Here is a 6151-nt window from a genome sequence, read left to right on the forward strand (position 1 = left end):
CACGGGGCAAGTTCTAGACTACACAGGATAGCATAGAAAATCATGAATCCTCACACACACGTAGCACATGACTCAATCAAGACGGTTATGTTCAACTCTCTAGTCAAGCAAGAACAATTAAATGAGAAATTTAAGCAACATTTCACTATGCGGCATACAAGTCAAACAACTTAGAAAAGGCGTCACAAAATAGGCTATTTACTTTACTTAGGCTTCACAATTCAAAACAAATACACGGGAAAACAGAATGTATGTTATAGCCTAATGTGCCAGCATCAACTATGTCAATGAGTATCTCAGAACGACTCAGTTCCTTCCTAAACTACTCCTAAAAAGAAATTAAAGTGCCCAGTTCGAGCTACATCCTTGGAAAAGAACCGGTGCCCAAAGAAAAACCAAGGAATACTACCTAGCTATTCTAAAAAAAAAACAAAAATCTTTTTGGTGTTTTTAAATCGGACTTTTATCCCTCAAGAAAATTGTCCAAAAGATCCATCGTCGGGAAAAGTCCGAGCTTTTTCAAATTTTTTTCTTTTTGTGTTTTTATGTTTTTTTTTTCATTTAAAGCAACTAATACTAAACTAGACTGACTTTACTAGAACTACTGAAAGAAACAAAACAAAACAAGTTAATACAAAATATACAACTACAGCACAGGTAGTATTCCGCCCACCCCACACTTGAACTATGCATAGCCCTCGATGCAAGTAAAAATGAAAAACAGAGTAGGGCGAAAAGAAAAACTCCCTGTCAATCAGAGTCCACTCCCCCAACAGTGCTGGGGTCATCATCATTCGGTCCGAAAGGCACCAAATTCATGGGCCCCGTAGCACCATTGCCATCCTCATCCTCAGTATCCAAGCCTTTTACAGAGTTGATGTCCTCAAACGTGTGAACGGGGCTGCCCGGTGCAATCCCCAACATCTCCTTGGACGTGCTGGACAAGTCATCACGCGAATGCATACGCTCCTCGTCTGTAATGCCAGCCTAGCTCATGAGCAAGTTCAAAGTGTTATAAATGTACCTATTAAAGTTCTCCTCTCGTTCCATCCGAGTAACGGGGGAGGGGAGTTTGGAAGATGCCTCCATCACATATGTGATGTCCATAAGCCCCGACGGCACCTCCACCACCTCATCATGTTCGGGGTACTCTAGCACTCCGCAAAACATCATATACTGAGTAAGTAAATTGCCAAAGAAGAACCGCCAAATCTGTCGCCCAAACCTTGTGTGGGCCATCTCATTGAGCATGATGTCAGCTACATTAATTGGTTAGCCTATCATCAAGTACAAGATGAGACACACTCTAGCTCGAGTGCAGTCATTGTTGTGCTCTGCCGGCATTAGTCTCGCCTGCACAAAGTTCTGCCACACTTTGGCAGTGTTGTTGAAGTCTGAGCGGACCATAGAGAGATGAATGTTGCCTTTCTTCTGTATCCACTTAGCATTGGACTCTACGCCACAAAGATTGTGACGTATTTGCTCATATTTCGGCTTTCGGAGAAATCGTTGGTGTCTCTTTGGGTCGGCATTCTCAACCCCCAAATAGTCACACAAATACTCCCTGCCTAGTGACACATCCTTTCCTCGTAAACGTGAAGTGCTTCTTCGATAATCCCAGTTAGCATACAGTTCTCGTACCATGCTCAGGTTTGCAGGCCCCGGGCATTCCAAGAACTTGTCCATCTTTAGAGCTCGCAGCCTGTCAAGTATCTCCGGGAATTTCCTCTCTAAGGCTATGGTATTAATCCTCATCTCAGAAACGTACCAACCAGACGGCACAAAGTCTCTATGCCAAGCTATAGCAGCAGCATCAACCAAGTCCAAACGAGGCCTTGGCCTCAATGGCACTTGCTGAGATCCCTTGGCGACCTGTTTCCCCTTGGATTGCCGTGAGAAGCTTTCTCCATGCTTGCGCTTTTTGGTCGTGGGAGAGGTGGTGGAGGACTTTCCAATGCCGTTGCCTTTGCTAGTTCTATCACGAGCCAAAGTATCCTGCAACACAAGTAAACATGAATGTGAGAATGGTGCAAGAAATATGCCTTAGGTTGTCGTGCAAGTCATGAAATGACCCCACACTTAAAACCGAAGGCACAAGTACAAGTGTTGCACCTCAAAGCTATGGGTACTCAAGACTTCCCCATGCTACACAATAATGATTGATCATGGCAACGTGAATTCTCAATAAGGTAAGCAAAAGGCATATGGTGTGCACCTTTCACAAATACTAGACTCTACTAGATTAAGCTAACTTACAAGATTCTACAACATACAACATATAAAAGCAATATACAATTTCATCCGGTTACTCAGACTTTACCGGTGCACCAATCCTCTTTCAAGCATTTAAACAAACACAATGTGGGCATGAAGTGTGTTCTTATAATTCAACAATGGTGGAACATGGTGGCCCTCCCAATTGTCAACGAAGTATAGGGAATTCTAGTTTGCTACTCCGTATACACATCAAACACACAATTTTCGACCAAAACAATTCACCCATCATAAAAATTTCATAATAACTACATGGGGAAAACTATGGGAAATTAGGGCTCTTGGGAATGGGATTATGTTTATCTACTAGTTAAAACACAACAAGAAATAGAAGAGACAAAGAAGAAATACCTGGAAAAAGAGTGCAAGAGGGAAAGAAAAATTGATGAAAAAAAATTGCGTGAAGAAGAAGAAGGGAGTCGACAGAAGCAGTAGCGTTTGGCATTAAGTGTGCTTCTTCAGGTTTTAAATTTTTGGGACGTCTGTGTTTGGGTGGATTTGGGAAGGGATATGGGTAGTAGTATTAGTGTAAATGGGTATTTGGGTTGGGTTAAATGGGTATGGGTTAAAATACAATAAATAACGAAATAAAAAAAAATAAGAAAAACTTACTTGGACCCCCCAGCTTGGCGCCTGGTGCCCTGCCTGGCACTGGGGTTTTCGGACCTCACTATTTTTGGCGCCCCAGGCAGCGCTAAGCATTGGCCTAGGCATTGTTCATGTTACCTTTTTTTTGTTGAATACACATCCCGATCCCCCGAGCCTTATATATATCCAATTTACACGTCCTACACCATTACATCTAAAATTTCTATACCTATAAAGAAAATTTAATACTCTACCTATTCTAAAAAGAAAAAGTAAGAAGTTAAACTAGGAAAGCAATAAAAATTGGGTTGCCTTCCAACAAGCGCCTGATTTAACGTCGCGGCACGACGCAGAGTCTCGCTTACTCATCAGCGAGTACAACCTTGGTCTTCTCACGATTAATCATTCCTCCCCAATAATGCTTGACTCTATGACCATTCACCAAGAATTTCCTCTCACCATTTAAAAGGACCTGACCATTCGCAGCTCGATTACACCATAAGGAGTGACTCTCACCACCTCAAAAGGACCTGACCATCTCGACTTTAGTTTCCCAGGGAATAGTCGTAGTCTAGAATTGAATAATAATACCTGTTGGTCTGGCTCAAAGTGACGCGGCTTGATATGCTTGTCATGCCATCTTTTTGTCTTTTCTTTATATAGCTTAGCATTTTCATAAGAGTGCAGCCTGAACTCGTCTAACTCATTCAACTGCATAAGTCTTTTCTCACCTGTGGCCTCAAGGTCCATGTTCAGCTTCTTAATGGCCCAGTATGCCTTGTGTTCAAGCTCAATGGGCAAGTGACATGCCTTCCCATAAACCAGCTTGTAAGGGGACACTCCAATTGGCATTTTATATGCAGTCCTATATGCCCATAGGGCATCATCCAACTTTGCAGCCCAATCCTTCCTATTCACACTCACCGTCTTCTCCAATATCTGCTTGATTTCTCTATTTAACACCTCAGCTTGCCCACTTGTTTGAGGATGATATGCTGTAGCAAATCTGTGGCGAACTCCATATTTAGCTAGAAGGTTATTCAACAATCTATTGCAAAAATGAGTCCCTTCATCACTAATTAAGGCACGTGGAGTCCCAAATCTCGAGAATATGTTCTTTTTCACAAAAGCAGCTACCACCATGGAATCATTCATTGGCAAAGCAATTGCCTCCACACATTTTAACACGTAGTCAACTGCTAGCAAAATGTATTTGTTTCCTCTGGACGGTGGAAATGTCCCTATAAAATCTATCCCCCACACATCAAAAAGCTCAACTTCTAGAATGTTATTTAAAGGCATCTCATGCCTCCTTGTGATTGTTCCTGTCCTCCGACATTGGTCACACTTCTTAACGAATGCATGGGCATCCTCGAATAAAGTCGGCCAAAAGAGACCAGATTGTAGCACCTTTGCAGCTGTTCTATCTCCTCCATGATGGCCCCCATAAGGTGATGCATGAAAATCATACAACACTAATTCCACCTCTTTTTTAGGAATGCATCTCCTCATCAACTGATCAGCACATTGCTTATACAAATAGGGCTCATCCCAGTAATAGAAGTTCACATCATGTAAAAACCTCTTTCTAGCTTCAGATTGGATTTCGGGAGGAAGTACCCCACTCACAAGATAATTCACATAGTCTGCGTACCATAGGGGAGGGTCTTGGTTTATAGCAAAAAGTTGCTCATCAGGGAATACTTCTTTAATTTGGCCACCCTCCTCCACGTGATCGTGATTTTACAACCTTGACAGATGGTCAGCTACTTGGTTCTCTTTCCCCTTTCGATCTCGTATTTCTACATCAAATTCCTACAGCAATAAAACCCAGCGCATCAATCTAGCCTTAGATTCATTTTTTGTAAACAAATACCTGATTGTCGCATGGTCGGTATGGACTAAGACTTTTGTCCCCACCAAGTATGCTTGAAATTTCTCAAAGGCCCACACTACAGCTAACAACTCCTTCTCAGTGGTAGTGTAATTCAGTTGTGCATCATCAAGAGTCTTACTCGCATAGTAGATGGAATAAAACACCTTGTCCTTCCTCTGGCCTAGCACTGCCCCAATAGCAAGGTTACTCGCATCACACATAAGTTTAAATGGTAAGGACCAATTAGGTACCACAATAATGGGAGCAGTCACCAACTTCTTTTTAAGTTCTTCAAATGCCTTGAGGCAAGCATCATCAAAGTTGAAAGTTACATCTTCAAGCAGCCTGCACAAAGGAGTAGCAATTTTCGAAAAATCTTTAATAAAGCGCCGATAGAAACCCGCGTGTCCCAAGAAACTCCGGACACCCTTCACTGAAATAGGTGGAGGTAATTTTTAAACCGCCTCCACCTTCGCTTTATCAACTTCAATGCCGCTCCTAGATACTCTGTGACCCAACACGATGCCTTCTTGTACCATAAAATGACCACTTTTCCCAATTCAGTACCAGATTTGTTTCTTCACAACGGGCTACCACCTTGCTTAAATTCTTCAAGCAATCATCATAAGAAGACCCAAAAACTGAAAAATCATCCATAAACACTTCCACGAATATTTCCACCATGTCGGTAAAAATAGCCATCATACACCTCCGGAAAGTGGCTGGTGCATTACAAAGACCAAACGGCATTCGCTTGAAGGCAAATCTGCCATAAGAACAAGTAAACGTAGTCTTCTCCTGATCCTCTAGGCATATGACAATCTGATTGTATCCCGAATAACCATCAAGGAAGCAATAATATTCATGCCCAGCTAACCTGTCTAGCATTTGGTCGATGAATGGAAGTGGGAAGTGGTCTTTGCGAGTTGCCTTGTTGAGCCTTCTATAATCAATGCAGACTCTTCATCCCGTAACAGTGCAAGTGGGGATTAGATCATTCTTCTCGTTCTCAACTACAGTCATACCTCCCTTTTTGGGCACACATTGAACTGGGCTTACCCAGTTGCTGTCAGAAATAGGGAAAATGATACCTGCATCGAGCAACTAGATTACTTCCTTTTTCACCACCTCCTTCATAATGGGATTTAATCTCCTTTGCTTCTCCACACTAGGGCGGTGACCGTCCTTTAAAAAGATTTTATGCATGCAGAACGATGGACTAATACCCTTGATGTCAGCTATAGTCCACCCAATGGCCTTTTTATGCTCACGGAGTACTCTGAGCAATTTTTCTTCTTGAGTGCTGGTCAAGCTGGACGAAATAATCACGGGCAATGTCTTAGAGTTCCCCAAATAAGCATAGCGCAGATGCGCTGGAAGTGGCTTGAGTTCTAGATTCGGAGCTTCTTCAAT

This window comes from Nicotiana tabacum, chromosome 20 (genome assembly GCF_000715075.1).
Source record: "Nicotiana tabacum cultivar K326 chromosome 20, ASM71507v2, whole genome shotgun sequence".
Classification (NCBI taxonomy): Eukaryota; Viridiplantae; Streptophyta; class Magnoliopsida; order Solanales; family Solanaceae; genus Nicotiana; species Nicotiana tabacum.